General features: G+C 47.9%; 1 protein-coding gene and 1 long non-coding RNA gene across 4 annotated transcripts in view; one reads left to right on the top strand and one right to left on the bottom strand.

Annotated features, from left to right (window-relative positions):
- LOC107397087 (plexin-B1) overlaps positions 1-6,236 on the bottom strand; it is a 215,833-nt gene extending 209,597 nt beyond the window's left edge. For 2 of the 3 annotated variants that reach the window (XM_070549100.1, XM_070549101.1), the window contains exon 1: positions 4,438-6,223. The gene's annotated coding sequence lies outside the window, so the exon portion shown is untranslated. Of the gene's footprint in view, positions 1-4,437 lie in introns of all 3 variants that reach the window. The other variant, XR_011520067.1, reaches the window with a different exon arrangement.
- On the top strand, positions 1,103-2,324 carry LOC139068822 (uncharacterized). Its single transcript, XR_011520068.1, has 3 exons — positions 1,103-1,234; positions 1,416-1,509; positions 1,632-2,324. It is a non-coding gene; the product is annotated as an uncharacterized lncRNA (long non-coding RNA).
- Positions 6,237-17,263: the final 11,027 nt, after the last annotated feature.

Raw genomic sequence — 17,263 nt, 5'->3', positions numbered from 1 at the left:
ACAATCGGTATACAGATAAAAAATGAATGCAGTAAAATAAAATTTATTTTATTTAACTCAGGGTTTCCCCCAGCGCTTTATATGCCTGGCGGCCTGCCAGGCTTTGCTTGCCCACCCGCCAGGCTAAGCGTCATGCCCCGCACCCCTCCCCGACCCTACCGTGTCCACTGACAAGAAAGGTACAACGAAACTAGAGCCCTCCATCAGCTGATACTGGTGAGAAACAGCCCCCCACCCCCAAGCCGCCAGGCTCAACTCTTTTTCTGGGGGAAACCCTGTAACTCATTCACTGCCAAAGCATTTTTTTACTGTGTGGGCGTCGGACAAGCCCCCGCACCGTGAGAACAAACATCTCAGCTCTTAAGTTGATCTTCATCCGCACACGTCACGTGATCAGGAAGCAGAAATCCATGTGTTAGGAGATCATTTTGGGCCGCTGCTGTAAAAAAAGTGAGGCGCGAACCAGAAAAGCTTCTGCCGATCACAATTCAACAACGGGTAATGAAAGAACGGATAACGCTCGAAACACGCGGTTTCCTCCTGATGTAAGAGGTGAGTCTACTCTTTGTTTTGGGTGTTTTGGTGGCGACATCATCCTAGCGCACAACGTTCTGTGACTCTTAAACAACCAATAAAAACACTGAAAAACGCTGGCGGCGACGGGCTTTCCTGATCAGGAAACGGCTGGCAGTGAATGAGTTAATAATGCTGACATCAGGGACAACATCAGAGTACTGAAATGCTCCTGGCTGCAAATGAAGATAAAATAGAAAAATATCCTGCAGAATCTTAAAATGTCAATCCAATTAAAACTCCACATTTATTAATAATTTAGCCATCAAGAACAAAGCAGCAGCTGCTGCTACCGCCGTGGGCCAGAGATGGCGCTACTTCACCACCTCGTAGCTGCCAGCCACCAACAAGAAAAAGGGGACGTAACAAGCCTCGTCCAGTCACACTGGCTGTGTCTCAATTCAGGGTCTGCATCCTACGTCGGCCGGATTCGTCGGCCAGTTACGTCACAGCGCCGCGACTCGGCCTGTCCCAATTCGAAGACTCCTTCAAATGCGGTCGACGAATGCGGCCTTCTTTTCGCCTGAATGAAGGATAGGTCGGGTGTATCCTTCAACAGGTAGCATTTCCCAAGATGCCTTGCGGGCCGGCCAGCAGAAAAACTTAAAAACAATGGCGGACAGTGAAGCGGGAGCTGTCGGAGAGGATTGCGCATATAAATGTCAGTATAAACTTGAAAACTGTTAGGTTAAGGACTTTTTGTGATACATGAACATTATTTTAGTCAGAAATGTTACAGTAAAAGTGCTTGTATTGCGGTCTCGGCTCGTATGTTCGGCCGCTCGGTGTCGTACTTCTCCCGCTACGTTTCCCCCTGATTTTAATAGAAGTTTGTATTTTAGGAACAAAAGAGAAAACCAGGGAAGTTATTAAGCTTAGGGCGGAGATGGACCACATGATCACCGGAGCAAAGTATTCGGCGGCTGTGGCATGGAGGTACAATAACATCTCATATTTTAAAAAACTCGTTTGAGCTTATTTTTTCAGTGAAAACATGAAAGGAATAACCCGTTGTCCTCTTTTCTCTATCTGTTGTTTTTTCTTACATGTTTGTTAAGACTATTCTGGAGAAAATGGGCATCCAGGGGAAGGTGACAGCGATGACCAGCTCCTGGAGCTGATCAGGGAGGACATGAGGCTGCAGAGGGAGGCAGAGCAGCAGAGGGCACAGGAGAGAAGGAAGAACTTTGACAGCTTTTTACTTTGCTAGAAAAAAATGGTTAAGGAAGATTAAACATGTACATATAGAAGAAATATCTAAATAAAATCAGTTCTGCATTAAACTCTTGAATTTTATTTTTGTTTACAAATGAGAATTGTTTACTAGAGGGTATCCGCTGGGTCTTGAAAAGTCTTAAAAGGTGATAAATCGGTTTTGGTCAAATTAAGACCCTTAGAAAGTATTAAAAACTTTTATCACATCTTTGCTCAGGCTCAGCTAGTCTAAAGTATTTTCTCTGAATTAGCTCTCCAACAGTCAAGGAAATGATTAACCCCCAGAGACCCACGGTTGTAATATTACAACATCAGATTTAAGTCTACAAGAATAAACCTTCCCCATTTTTTTTCTTTTTAAAACCACATTTACATTGCTAATAGGTCCTATTCAGTTCTGCAACACTATTGGCTGTTAAAATGTGTAAATAGGCCCGTTTATCTGGCCTCCTAGAACAACATGTGAAAGGTTAAAAAATATTTTGCAGTTGTTTTCTAAATTTGGGTTTCTGGGGGTTAAAAAGCTAAATAAAACGTCGAGCTCCATCGTTTAAAGTTCCTTCTGCCTTCTGCCCAGCGGTTCCACGGTTGCTAGGCGACGGAACGTTCGCCGAGGGAGTTCATGAAGGCTAGGCCTGTCCAAATTCACAGCTGTTAACATCCGGTCTACCCGGCCGACGGAGGACGCAGCCCACGTCGGCCGGGTGGGCTGGGTCCTTCGAAGGATGCAGACCCTGAATTGAGACACAGCCATAGACCAAGCTTCAGCAAGCCTAGCTGCTAGCCTGCCATGGAGCAGGTTTGTTCTCCAGAATGTGTTAGCATGGTGACCGGGAGGGGCTTTAGGGAACTGAATTAGGAGAAATTAAGCCAGGATCTTCAGAGAGAGCCTGGCTTTTGGAACAGCCCCCTGCTGTGTTTGATTTGATCAGCACATTGTTCTGTTTATTTTCTGGTGAAACTCAAAAACCCAGAACATTGCGCATAAGTTCATTTATTTCAGTAATTCAACTTAAAAAGTGAAACTAACATAAAATACTTATTAGATGCAAGGCCAAATATGTCAAGCCTTTACCAACTATAACTGTGATGATTATGGCTTACAGCGTATGAAACCCCCATTAGAACACTACATGTCATAAATTAAACAATTATTTTAGAACATCTGGAAAAGTCGTTGTGTGTCCTCAGTACTTGGTGTGGGCTCTTGTGCTTTTACTGAAATGGATGAGCTTTAGAGTCATATTCTAGCTTTTCCAGTTTCATCTGTAGATTGAATTCATGGCTCTTGTGTGTGAATAATGTTGCTGAGACATTCTGATCAAAACTAAATAAACTCAAACATTACATCAATATAAATGGTAAACAGCCTGTATTTGTGTAGCACCTTCTTAGGGTTCTACAACCCCCCAAAGCGCTTCACAACACAATCAGTCATCCACATAATCACACACTGGTGGGGATGAGCTACAAAGCAACCACAGCTGCCCTGGGGCGCACTGCCTGAAGCGAGACACCAAACACTGGCGCCACCGATCTTTCTGACCACCACCAGAAGGTAAGAAGGATTAAATGTCTTGCCCAAGGACACAACAGCAGCATTCTCTGGTAGATGCTGAGATCAAACCTTCAACCTTTTGAACCCGTTCTACCTCCTGAGCTGCTGCCAAGACCGGATTATCCGATGGGCACAATTGGGCACGGGCCCAGCGGCCCACGCCCACTACACATCCATGTGAGCAGCCCGAGGGAGGGGAGTAAAAGAGGTCTAGACATTTATCATACAGTAACTGACCCAGCAATCAGCACGACACACACACCACTGAGGCTGTACGCCTCTCGCGCTTCAGCTTCTCCTCAAGAATGGAGAGCGCTGATTAAAAAACAAAAACTGCTGCAAAATGAATGAGAAAAAAATCAGATTTAAAAATCTAATTCAAATGACTTCAAATAATGTACACTGGTAATAAAGAGCATGTGGTAAATATATATGTAGCTGTGAGTGAGTGAGTGAGAGAGAGAGAGAGAGAGAGAGAGAGAGAGAGAGAGAGAGAGAGAGAGAGAGAGAGAGAGAGAGAGAGAGAGAGAGAGAGAGAGAGAGAGAGAGAGAGAGAGAGAGAGAGAGAGAGAGAGAGAGAGAGAGAGAGAGAGAGAGAGAGAGAGAGAGAGAGAGAGAGAGAGAGAGAGAGAGAGAGAGAGAGAGAGAGACAGAGAGATCCCCCACGCTTTAAAAAAGCTTGCAACGCCCCTGGACCCATCCTCCCTGGGCCGGTGCACCGGCTCAAAATGTCCTCCGGCCTGAGTTTTTGTCCCAGTCCAGCCCTGAATAAAATGATGATCAAACTCGTATGAAAACATCCATATCAGATTCATTTAATTATTTAAAACATAAGTGAAGTTACGTGTAAAAAGTGCTGGCTACAAGTACAGGCTTCTGGACGAACTCCGTTGACCTGTTGATGCTCACATCCCACTGTGTCATGACACAGACCGGTAAACGGGGCTGTTACTGGAGAGGGCTGCTAGAGAAAACCAGTCATTTACCTCAGTTACTGCAGTTGGAGGAGGAATGTTTCCAACAGCTTCGTTTCTTAGCTGCTAACTAACTCCATCTCAATCTGAAGCGGAACTGGCGAGGACACTACTCACCTTGCAAGGTGCAGATAACTCCCCCGTCTGTGGAAATGTCCCTAAACTCCCAGTAGAGGTGGTTTCACCAGTTCCTCCTCAGTATCCACTTCGTCCACTTGAACGCACCAATAAACCAGTAGTTCACTGCCGACTTTCGAACAAAAATCCCATCGTTTGGCCAAAATTACGCTTTCTTTAGTGTAAAGTTTAAAACGCCTGTACCGATCACTTATTAAATAACACAGTTCTATAGATTCTTACAGTTCGCGTATGAAATAAATGCGAGTGACGTCTCCGTTCTGAGGATTCATCCAGCGGGATGCGACGCTACATAGCTGGAACAACTTCGGTCGGCTCGCTCTAGCGCCAATTGCTCCACTGTTCTCCAAAAGGGGCGGGGCTAAGTCCTGCTACCTTCATGTACACTTGGTTTTTATACAATCAACCCGTGAAGTTGCTTTAAAGAGACAATGTGTAGTTTTTACCATTAATATCTGGAAATATCCATCAAAATGTTGAAAATGAATGAAATGATACCCAGTTGTTGAAAAAATTAGCAGCTTTATTAAATATTACCATAAAAATCAGGTCTAAAATACATACTTCTAAACTAGCACCCTCCCTGCACCCGTCCCCCCTCTCTACTGTCCACTCCTTGTTCCCTCCTCTCCATGATTGATGTCAAGTTGTTGTTGTTATTGTTGTTGTTAGCCTCAAGGGCAACATGCCGATTATCACTTGTAAGTCGCTTTGGACAAAAGTGTCTGCTAAATACATAAACATAAACACATAAGCATAAACATGGGAGCGGGTCTAGGGCCCAATCTCAGTACTTGCACTTGCACCCTTGGTCAGGGATGTGAGTGCGTAGGGTGTCCCGATTCTCAAGTGCGAAAGTTGACCATGCCCCCATTGCACCCTTAAGCATGAGTCTTTCCGTCAGCTCCAAAAGGGAGAGACATGCACAGACGGAGACATATTGCCCTTATACTTCGTCTCCTGGGGAGTGTTGCAAAGCAATTCCCCGCCAGGACAACAGAGGGTGTAGCGCTGTTCTGTAGTATCCTGTCATGTATCCGGTCCAAGATCGTGTGTTTATATTGTGTTTTTTGTATATAAGAGACTTTTTAACAAACAAGTTTGTCTCTCATTCTCCTCCACCTCTTCATGCGCTCGCAACCTCTAAACCCATGTTTCCTGTCATTTCCGTCTTCTCCGTGTCTGCCGCTAGATATCCTTGGCTCTCTCTTTGTTTTTGAGGGCGCAATGGCGGCGGTGTAGACGACAGCGGTGCCCTGACCAATCACAAGCTTGTGTTATCCGTCTCGATGGACGGATGTTAAGAAAAGAGAGCTCGACTCTGACCTTGCGGGGCTCTCCAGCATTCCCGCAAGGACGGATAATGGTGTTGCGTATCTCCACACTGATGCAGAAGCATGACTCAGGCTTTAATCTGCACTTCACCCAAATCTGCAGCGATGCAGACGTCGGGCAAGGGTATTACCCACAAGTCATTGCTGCAGGAGAAAAGGCTCAAGTTCCTTTTCTGAAAATATGTATTTTCTAGTGAAATTAGTTCATTTTAGGATGATTAGTTGATGCTCTAAAACTTTTAGACAAAGCAGCAATAATTGTAAATTTGTTTCAAATAACTGTTTGTTTGTTTAAAAGTTGGGTTAGTGTTAGGTTTTTGAAAAAGTATCACAGCGACCAGCAACCCGGCATGCGCTGGGATCGATGACGCAACGCTCCCTGTCTCAATTCTGTAATTATTTGCACACTTGTGTACTACGCACTTGAAGCCTTAAAGCACACTTTCTCCAAGTGCACTTTGCTGAAGTCTGCAGGGCACAGTGCGAGTATTGAGACTGGGCCTAAGTTTCTGGGCGACGCCATGTTAGAAGCCATGTTTCCTTCAACGGGAGCTCATGAGGACAAAATACATTTACTGTTTTGTAACAAACGGTTACAAAACTTTCACCATTTTTTTTCCAAGAATATATGCTATTAAATTTTCAATCTACAGTACACCTGAGAGAGGAGAGGTCCTACTTCAAGTGGAGGAGTTTAAGTATCTCTGGGTCTTGTTCACGAGTGAGGGTAGGAGGGATCGGGAGATCGACAGGCGGATTGGTTCAGCATCAGCAGTGAAGCGGACGCTGAGCCGATCTGTCGTGGTGAAGAGGGAGCTGAGCCAGAAAGCCAGGCTCTCGATTTACCGGTCGATCTATGTCCCAATCCTCACCTATGGTCGTGAGCTTTGGGTAATGACCGAAAGCACGAGATCATGGATACAAGCGGCCGAAATGAGTTTAGGGTGGCCGGGCTCAGCCTTAAGCCTGATTCATGCTTCTCCGTCAGCTCCGCAAGGGACAGACACGCACGGATTGACGGAACCGTTTTGCTCTCATACTTCTCCGTCTCCTGGAGAGTGTTGCAAAGCAATTCCCTGGCAGGACAGTAGAGGGCGTAGCGCTGTTCTGTGGTATCCTGTCCTGTATCGGTCCAAGATAATGTGTTTATATTGTTTTTTTTTGTACATAAGAGACTTTTTAACACAGACAAATTTGTCTCTCATCCTCCTCCACCTTTCCATGCGCGCGCCACCTCTAAACCCACATTTCCTGTCATCTCCGTCCACAAATAAAACGCCTGCTGCACATCTTTTCACTCCTCCAGTCATGGGGGAATTAAACGTTCATATTTTTAGAATTTTTTCGTGATGTATTCTTCAAGCTGCTCCGCGTCTGCCGCTAGTTATCCTCGGCTCTCTTTATGTTTTTGAGTGCACAATGGTGGCGGTGTAGACAACAGCGGCGTCCTGACCAATCACATGCTTGCATTGTCAGTCTCGACTGACGGATGTTTAGAAAAGAGAGCTCGACTCCGTCCTCTCCAGCAGTCCCGCAAGGACGTTTTGTGTCTCCGCACTGACGCAGATGGAGAAGCATGAATCAGGCTTAAAAGATAGGGCGAGGAACTCCAACATTTGGGAGGGACTCGGAGTAGAACCGCTGCTCTTCCGGATCGAAAGGAGTCATTTGAGGTGGTTTGGGCATCTTGTCAGGATGCCTCCTGGACGCCTCCCTGGGGAGGTGTTTCGGGCATGTCCTGCCGGCAGGAGGCCCCCGGGTCGACCCAGGAAACGTTGGAGGGGTTACATCTCCATTCTGGTCCGGGAACGCCTTGGCGTCCTGCCAGAGGAGCTGGTGGGTGTGGCTGGGGAGAGGACGGTCTGGAGCTCCCTAGTTGGGATGCTGCCCTCGCGACCCGGACCCGGATAAGCGGAGGAAGACAACAATGACGAGTACACCTTTTACACAGTATTATGTTGTATATTAAAAGTACGTCCTGTATCTAACCATCATGGAGCAAAAGAACAATAGAACAATTTAACAATTTTGGTTGTGCTTCAGTTTCTGGCAATCCTCTCCAGCGTATGAACATATATAGTATTGAAAGCAATATGCATATAGATATTTTTAACAAACGTTTAAGCAAGAAGTCCCAGAATTACACCTTGTTTTGCATCTCCCATTCCAGTCTTAATGTTGGTCAGAAGACTACTGTAAATCCTCTAATATTAGCCTGTATTTAATTAACTGCCGGGTATCATATTTTGGCCGGTGTCGCAGTCGGCGGAGGTGAATAATGGCCGTTTTTTTATTGTGGCTGGGTGGCACAAGCAGGTACGGCGGGTGGTTGTGTCATCCGTCTCACTTTTGATTTGCCAGTGATAGACCGCAAGGGTAACTTTAATCATGCGGAGACGAAGAGGAGGCGAAAATTTGATATCAAGTTCAAAGAGAACGTGCTGATTATGCTGCAGAACACTCTGGGGAGCAGTAGCCGGGGTTGTATGAACTAGTCACTAGTCGACTTCACCACTCTATGGCAACGCGCTGTGCCAGAGTGTCGGTACTGACACCCGCCGTAAAACGGACATTTAACCAAATTGTGACATTTACCCTCTTGTAATTTAACCTTCCCCTCACCCCCGTCCTAACCTTAACCAGCTAGCACATGCAAAGCTCTGATTGTTGACGCGCTCCAGACATCTGCGTCCTGAGCACGGCCACAAGTAACATTATCAAATCAGGTGTCGCCACCTCAAAAACTAATTTAACACGCGATCGTTCATGTCGGCTCATTTCCTTTTATGTTTTCTGTCTTTTATTCTTTTATTTGTGCCTGATGCGTTTTGCTGCTGTGGATCGGGGCGCATCGCCTGTTTTGTCCTCGGTGACGCATCTAACTGATGTGGCCGATGAGCACTCTGCTGTTTTTGCGGTCGGTAGATCTTTTAGAACTGCAGTTCAAAGGTAACTCATAAGGTGAATATAAATGAACCCAGGTAGCAGTTTTTCTTTAGGACTGAGAGGAGATGCAGGAAGATAATAAACAGACAGGACAGAAAAATAGTCAAATAAAAACAAGTTAGTTTTTGTACCTGGTGGTTGCAACAAACAGACACCATTGAAGGTAATCAGAAGTGAGGAACAGAAAATGAAATAATTATTTTAATGTTTAGAGCAGCAGGAACTCTGAGAGGCTGCAGGCGCGTCAGTGAGTTTGCGGCCGCTGCGCAGGGGGAGGGGGGAGAGGGCTGAAGCAGGGGGAGGGGGGAGAGGGCTGAAGCAGAAAGTACCGTTGTTAAAAGAAATGTGTTTAACTTTGAAAATGTGGGCGCAATTTTAATTGTCAAAACCTCCAGTGAACCATTAGTTCATTTTGCTCAAATAGAAATTGAGGCCTGCCTCTAATTCTGGCCCTCCTTCCAATAAAGGCCTGAAGCTTGATGAGCTTGAGTCAAATACAGGCCCGGGCCTGTATTAGAGGATTTACGGTAAGTGTTTTCCTACCCTCCCACTTTATAAGTCCTCAGATTTTTATGTCCATCATCTTAATATATGTAAGAAAAGGTGTCCATATTTTGTCGAATGAGTGTTGCTTGGACCCACCACCCGCAGGAGGAACATGAAGGGTCCGGTGCAATGTGAATCGGGTGGCAGACCAAGGCGGGAGCCTTGGCGGTCCAATCCCCGGACAAGGAAACTAGTTTTTGGGACATGGAACGTCACCTCGCTGGCGGGGAAGGAGCCGGAGCTTGTGGCAGAGGTTGAGCGGTACCGGCTAGATATAGTCGGACTCACCTCGACACATTGCATTGGCTCTGGAACCCGAGACCTGGAGAGGGGTTGGACACTCTACTTTGCTGGAGTTGCTCCGGGTGAGAGGCGGAGGGCTGGGGTTGGCTTTTTGTTAGCCCCGAGACTCTCTGCCTGTGTGTTGGGGTTTACCCCGGGGGACAAGAGGGTAGCTTCCTTGCGCCTTCGGGTCGGGGAACGGGTCCTGACTGTTGTTTGTGCGTATGGGCCAAATATCAGTTCAGAGTACCCACCCTTTTTGGAGTCCCTGGGACGAGTGCTAGATAGTGCTCCATCAGGGGACTCCATTGTCCTGCTGGGGGACTTCAATGCTCACGTGGGCAATGACAGCTTGACCTGGAGGGGTGTGATTGGGAGGAACGGCCCACCTGATCAGAACTCGAGCGGTGTTTTGTTATTGGACTTCTGTGCAAGCCGCAGTTTGGCCATAACGAACACCATGTTCGAACATAAGGATGCCCACCGGTACACTTGGTACCAGGGCAGCCTAGGTCACAGGTCGATGATAGATTTTGTAGTCGTATCATCTGACCTGCGACCGTATGTTTTGGACACCCGAGTGAAGAGAGGGGCGGAGCTGTCAACTGATCACCACCTGGTGGTGAGTTGGATCAGATGGCAAGGGAACATGCCGCGTAGACCTGGCAGACCCAAACGCATAGTGAGGGTCTGCTGGGAACGCCTGGCAGAAGAACCTGTCAAGACGGTCTTCAACTCCCACCTCCGGCAGAGCTTTGACCACGTCCCGAGAGCAGTGGGGGACATTGAGTCCGAGTGGGCCTTGTTCCACTCTGCGATTGTCGAGGCGGCTGTTGCTAGCTGTGGTCGTAAGGTGGCCGGTGCCAGTCGTGGTGGCAACCCCCGTACCCGCTGGTGGACACCAGAGGTTCGGGGAGCCGTCAGGCTGAAGAAGGAGGCCTACAGGGCGTGGCTGGTCTGTGGGTCTCCGGAGGCAGCAGACAGGTACCGGATAGCCAAGCGGGGTGCAGCAGTGGCAGTTGCCGAGGCAAAATCTCGGGCGTGGGAGGAGTTTGGTGAGGCCATGGAGAAAGACTATCGATCGGCTCCAAAGAGGTTCTGGCAAACTGTCCGGCGCCTCAGGAGAGGAAGGCAGCAACTCGCTCACACTGTTTACAGTGGGGATGGGGAGCTGCTGACGTCAACTGAGGCTATAGTCGGACGGTGGAAGGAATACTTTGAGGAGCTCCTCAATCCCACCAATGCGCATTCCGAGGAGGAACCAGAGCTGGGAGGCCTGGGGATGGACTGTCCGATCTCGGGGGCAGAAGTTGCTGAGGTAGTCAAACAACTACACAGCGGCGGAGCCCCGGGGGCGGATGAGGTTCGTCCTGGGTATCTCAAGGCTATGGATGTTGTAGGGCTGTCATGGTTGACACGTCTCTACAACATTGCGTGGTCATCGGGGGCAGTTCCTAGGGAGTGGCAGACATGGGTGGTGGTCCCCATCTTTAAGAAGGGTGACCTGAGGGTGTGTTCCAACTATAGGGGGATCACACTCCTCAGCCTCCCTGGAAAGGTCTACTCCAAGGTACTGGAGAGGAGGGTCCGATCGATAGTTGAATCTCAGATAGAGGAGGAGCAATGTGGTTTTCGTCCTGGCCGTGGAACTGTGGACCAGCTCTATACCCTTGCAAGGGTGATGGAGGGGGCATGGGAGTTTGCCCAACCAATCCACATGTGCTTTGTGGATTTGGAGAAGGCTTATGACCGTGTCCCCAGGGGCACCCTGTGGGGGACGCTCCAGGAGTATGGGGTGGGTGGCTTTCTGTTAAGGGCCATTCAGTCCCTTTACCAGAGGAGCGTGAGTTTGGTCCGCATAGCCGGTAGTAAGTCGGACCTGTTCCCAGTGAGGGTTGGACTCCGCCAGGGCTGCCCTTTGTCACCGGTTCTGTTCATCACATTTATGGACAGAATTTCTAGACGCAGCCGTGGTGTGGAGTGTGTCGAGTTTGGTGGCAGGAGAATCTCGTCTCTGCTTTTTGCGGATGATGTGGTCCTCCTAGCTTCATCCAGCTCTGACCTTCAGCTCTTGCTGGGTAGGTTCGCGGCCGAATGTGAAGCGGCTGGGATGAGGATCAGCACCTCCAAATCTGAGACCATGGTTCTCGACCGGAAAAGGGTGGCTTGCCACCTCCGGGTCGGGGGAGAGGTCCTACCTCAAGTGGAGGAGTTTAAGTATCTCGGGGTCTTGTTCACGAGTGAGGGTAGGAGGGATCGGGAGATCGACAGGCGGATTGGTTCGGCGTCTGCAGTGATGCGGACGCTGAGCCGATCTGTCGTGGGGAAGAGGGAGCTGAGCCAGAAAGCCAGGCTCTCGATTTACCGGTCGATCTACGTCCCAATCCTCACCTATGGTCATGAGCTTTGGGTAATGACCGAAAGAACGAGATCGCGGATACAAGCGGCCGAAATGAGTTTCCTCCGTAGGGTGGCCGGGCTCAGCCTTAGAGATAGGGTGAGGAGCTCGGACATTCGGGAGGGACTCGGAGTAGAACCGCTGCTCCTCCGGATCGAAAGGAGCCAGTTGAGGTGGTTTGGGCATCTGGTCAGGATGCCTCCTGGACGCCTCCCTGGGGAGGTGTTTCGGGCATGTCCTGCCGGCAGAAGGCCCCCGGGTCGACCCAGGACACGTTGGAGAAGTTACATCTCCAATCTGGTCCGGGAACGCCTTGGGGTCCTGCCGGAGGAGCTGGTGGACAAGGCCGGGGAGAGGACGGCCTGGAGCTCCCTAGTTGGGATGCTGCCCCCGCGACCCGGACCCGGATAAGCGGAGGAAGACGAGACGAGACGAGACGAGTGTTGCTTGGCTTTTAAGATATGAGTAATCTGTTCCAGTGGCATTACCTGTAATATGTTTCATCCAGTTATTCACACTGGGCCTATGGAGAGATTTCCATGCAATAGCTATACACTTTTTGCTACAATTAAACTAAGATCCAGAAAAACACGCTGACATTTGCTATAGGCATATTCGTTAGGGCAAAGTCCTATTGGAAATAATTTAGCACCCAATGGTACCTCCTTTTTGATAATTTTTTTAGTAGCAATTTTTACGTCCTCCCTGAACTTTTTGATTTCTGTACACTCCCAAACACAATGATACAACGTCCCTTTATGAACAGCGCACTTAGCACATGTGTCTGGTATATTGCTATTGTATTTGTTCAGTCTCTCTGGGGTGACATATGTCCACATTAAATATTTATGCTGAATTAATCTTAACCTTGCATTGATGAACTTGGCGTGAGCTCCACCACAGGCCTTCTCCCAGGCCTCTTTACTCAGTTCTTGCCCGAGGTCGTCTTGCTGTTCTTCCATCGTTCGCTGCATCTGAGTGATATTCCATGATTATACAATAACAGTCCGAGACTATTCCTTTTCATGTGGAGTCCTTTGTCATCATTTCTTCCAGGATGGTAAGGGAGGGTTTGGAGCCACCACTTTTTTGCTAAGATTTTAGAAAAATTCTGAGCTGGAGGTACTTAAAAAAATATTTCTTTTCTATTCTAGATTTAGTCCTTAGTTGTTCAAAAGACATGAGATTATCAGCGTTTTGCAAATATAAGTCCTTAATCAAATTAAAGATACTTTAATAATCCCAGAGGGAAATTAGAGTTTCAGTACACACAATTCAGAGATCAGACATACATGGGCAAGACACATGACAAGAATTGGTGACTGTGGTCATTCGCAACCCTGAGTCGCGCTACCTTAATAGAGATAAGAGGGGTTTACATGAGGATTGGTTCAGGTGGAGAGCAACAAAAGGCACTTCAGAGTTACCCTCTACCAGGAGGGCAGCTTTGCTCTGCAAAAAACCACCTCAAACATATATGCAACAGACTTCAGACAACACAACATAAGTGTCCACTAGGTGGGGTGGTGGGTTGGGACTATCCCCACTTCAGTTCCTGCAGCCACAATAGAAGCAGCTCATGTCACCTTAGTGTGGATAGGGGGAGGAGCATTGAGGGTTGGAGGGTTGCAGTGACCCTGGAACGTTTCAGCGGCCTTCCCGCAGTCCCGCCCAGGCTGGGATAGTAGACAGAGTTGAGTTGCCATAGCGACGGCGCATTCCAGATATCTTCTGAGGGGGGAGTTTTCATTGTAGCCTTGCAGGCTCAAGGGCACCAGATTCCAATTAGAAATTGTTTTTGGGAAAAGACAGAGACAATTTCCTCTCTGTCTTAGAGTTTGTTGGTTCTCAACCTCTCAAAATCCCAATAATGGACATTAATCTATCCCAATCCATGCTGATTTTTCCACTCTATCCTTGATGGCATCCATCTTCTGTGCCAATGAATGAATCTCGGCCAATGTTCCAAGCTTACGATTCATCTCGACAATTATGTGAGTCTGTGAATTCACAGCTCGGTACAATCTATCTCTGAGCTCGGGGATCAGGCCAATATTCCTTGACAGTTCGTTAATTTTCCGGTAAGCCAGGTAGCCTCCAATGCCGATCAGCAGGAAACCTGACACCAACACCACGAATATACACCAAGCCCCCACAATGCCTCTCTAAAAATGGTCCCAACCCGGAAGTAAGAAAAATTGCAGTTCCACCCTCATCCGCTGGGGGCTGGTACCAGAAGCGAGCAAATCCTCATTGACTCCCATGTTAAAAATGCCGATTTCACAGCAGAAATAAACATGTTTACAGCCTGGTTCAAAAAATGGTTTTTTGTCTAAATTATCTAGTTCACACTCATGACAACTCTGAGGGGGGGTGAATTTTTTTCTCACTCTTCTGTTTAAGTGTATTGAAAGCCTAAAATTCTGTATAATTAATGAGCATCCGACACACGTGACCGCCGCCTCAGACCCACGTGACCACATAGCTAGCTCCGTGGAAAGGCCTCAGTACAGCCTCGGTCTCTCCTGGAAACTGTGTGGGGATTTTGAGTCTCTGTGTTTGTGAATTCTGTTTTGGATATTATTGGTGCAATTGTTGGACAAAATGACTTGCTGTGGTATTAATTGCACTAATAGAGCGTCCAAGGAGTCTCCACTTCATTTTTTTCGGTAAGTTAAAATCTATATTTGTATTTTATGTCACTGCCGCCTAGCTGAGTTTACCGAAGTAGCTAGCTAACTATCAGTTTAACATGTAGCATGTACTGTTTAACCATGAAATTTAAATGTAAAATACGGTAAAATAATTAATAGGGCATATTTAGATGGGTAATAGGGTAAAACCCAGTGCATTTAAGATAAAAATGGGTTGAAATATGACGGAGCGCGCCGCTTGGAGGGACACCTGTGCTCCATTCTTTCATCCGGTAATCCCCAGCGGTCAGGCCGGGCAGGCTGACCGATGCGGCGCCTCGCTGCTGCGGGCTGACCGCTCGTGGATCAGTGGATGAATGACTAATATTCATGTTAACTAAAACGTTAGGTATTTAGGGGGAAAAACAAAATAATAAACATTATACAGATGTCAAATAAATCAAACTGTAATTAAACTATATATTTTCAAAGTCTCGATTCTGGATAAAATCCAACAACATATGCTTTATAAATAAACACTACACATGGCTTTTACACACACACACACACACACACACACACACACACACACACACACACACACACACGTTACATTGTGATTTCTTAGTAAATATTCTATTTGGCGAGAGATAAATTTTATTGTATTTATCCTAGTGAATCTATAATTAAACGGGTAAACTAGTAGTAGCACATCCAACATCAAAGAAAGTAAAATGTTATTATCAGGAGAGGGAGAATGTTTTAGTGGTTAGCAGCAGTGTGCTAGTCGATGGCCCCCTCCATGAGGCCACCACAGCTCAGCAGAACGTCATTGTAGCTTCTTCTGGGGAGAAAAACACTTACAGAGAAAATAAAGTTAACAGCTGAAATAGCAGGAAATAATACAGTTAAAGAGCAGATTGTAGAAGAAAGAAACCCCTGGGTTAAACTGGTCTGTCTACTGCATAATGCTGAACTCTAACATGTGTCCTCAGGGAAGGACCTGATTGGTGTCCAGAACCTGCTGAAGAAGCACCAGGCTCTGCAGGCTGAGATCACAGGTCATGAACCTCGCATCAAGGCTGTCACCCAGAAAGGAGAGACCATGGTGGAAGAAGGTAGAGCAGGTCTGGTCCTGACATGTTTCTGAGGTGTCTGCAGGTTCTGGCTCACTTTTTTTGGGTCCAGGTCACTTCGCTGGTGAGGAAGTGAAGACTAAACTGTGGGAGCTTCATGGACGTTGGGACACGCTGAAGGCCAAGGCGCCCCAGAGGAGGCAGGACCTGGAGGACTCTCTGCAGGCCCAGCAGTACTTTGCGGATGCTAATGAGGCCGAGTCCTGGATGAGGGAGAAGGAGCCCATCGTTGGAAGTCCAGACTAAGGGAAAGACGAGGACTTGGCCGAGGTATGGAAGTCCCTTCCTGAGAAACTCCAATCGCTTTTCTTTGCTCTCTTTCCAGTCCTTCATAATTAGTGTTTCTGTATTTGTCATTTCCTTCGGTTGTCTACCAGACGTCGTTGCTCGTTTGAGCGTCTCATGGGTTAGGGGTAGAAGTGCTGGCCTCGCACAGGAAGTGATGACAAACGTGTTCCCGTCGCTCTTATTTCAAACGGTTTACAAGCTGTGATGTGTGTTCCCGCTGCAGAGCAGCCATGACACGTGGCAGCCGGCAGAAGGCTCACGTTTTTCCACTAAACACCCGCAGAGCTGCGTCTGCGGTGAACTGAGCAGGGTTTGTTTTACGGTGGCGGATCCGATTTGACCATCGCTGCGAGAAAGCTCCACTTGTGTCAGACGAGCTGAAGGTTCTGATGTTCTGCTCCACAGGCTCTCCTGAAGAAGCACGAGGCCCTGATGTCGGACCTGTCGGCTTACGGCAGCAGCATCCAGGCCCTGAAGGAGCAGGCCCAGTCCTGCAGGGTGAGTTCATAACCCTCGGCCCGTCAGAACATTCTTATCCACCACGTTCTAACACCAGACCTGTTAACCCGACAGCAACAAGGTAATCAGCAGGTGCTTTTGTCCTGCAGGACCTGAAGGCCAACGAGTCCCGCCTGAAGGGACATCAACAAGGTGGCATCTGAACTGGAGTCAGAAGGTCTGATGGCTGAGGAGGCTCCTATGGTTCAGGCTCAGGTGAGCGTCACCTGTCTGCAGCAGCTGGTCCCTCTCACTTCCTGGTTTAACTCTGCTCGTCTCTGTTTGTAGCAACAAGAACATCTGGGTTCTGCTCCTGGAAAGGTGCATGTTGTCCTCCGCCTCCACCAGAACCAGACGTGGTGTTTTTGTTACCACTCATTTGTTTGTTTGTTTGTTTACAGGATGAAGCCGACTCTAACACGGCGTCACCCTGGAAGGTGAGTTCATTCAGCTGATCAGAGGTCACCTCTGATGGCCGCAGTCACGGCCGACCGTGCTGACATCACACAGGAATTCAGGTGACCCGGCAGGCACCAGGTGCTGGTGAAAGTGGGGACATGTCAGCTGGTTGCCATGGCTACAGTTATCTTTATGCATCTGTATGACTGCTGACTGGTGTGTGTTTCCTGTGACCTTTGACCTCAGACCGTACGGTTGGGCGTTCAGACGACGGCTAACTTTAATTCCATCAAGGTAAGAGGAAGCTCTTCCCTTCCTGTCTGAGCGATCCGTCTCCAGGTTTCC

Source organism: Nothobranchius furzeri, chromosome 3 (genome assembly GCF_043380555.1).
Source record: "Nothobranchius furzeri strain GRZ-AD chromosome 3, NfurGRZ-RIMD1, whole genome shotgun sequence".
In the NCBI taxonomy this organism is placed as follows: Eukaryota; Metazoa; Chordata; class Actinopteri; order Cyprinodontiformes; family Nothobranchiidae; genus Nothobranchius; species Nothobranchius furzeri.
This window is presented reverse-complemented; position numbering and strand designations above follow the sequence as displayed.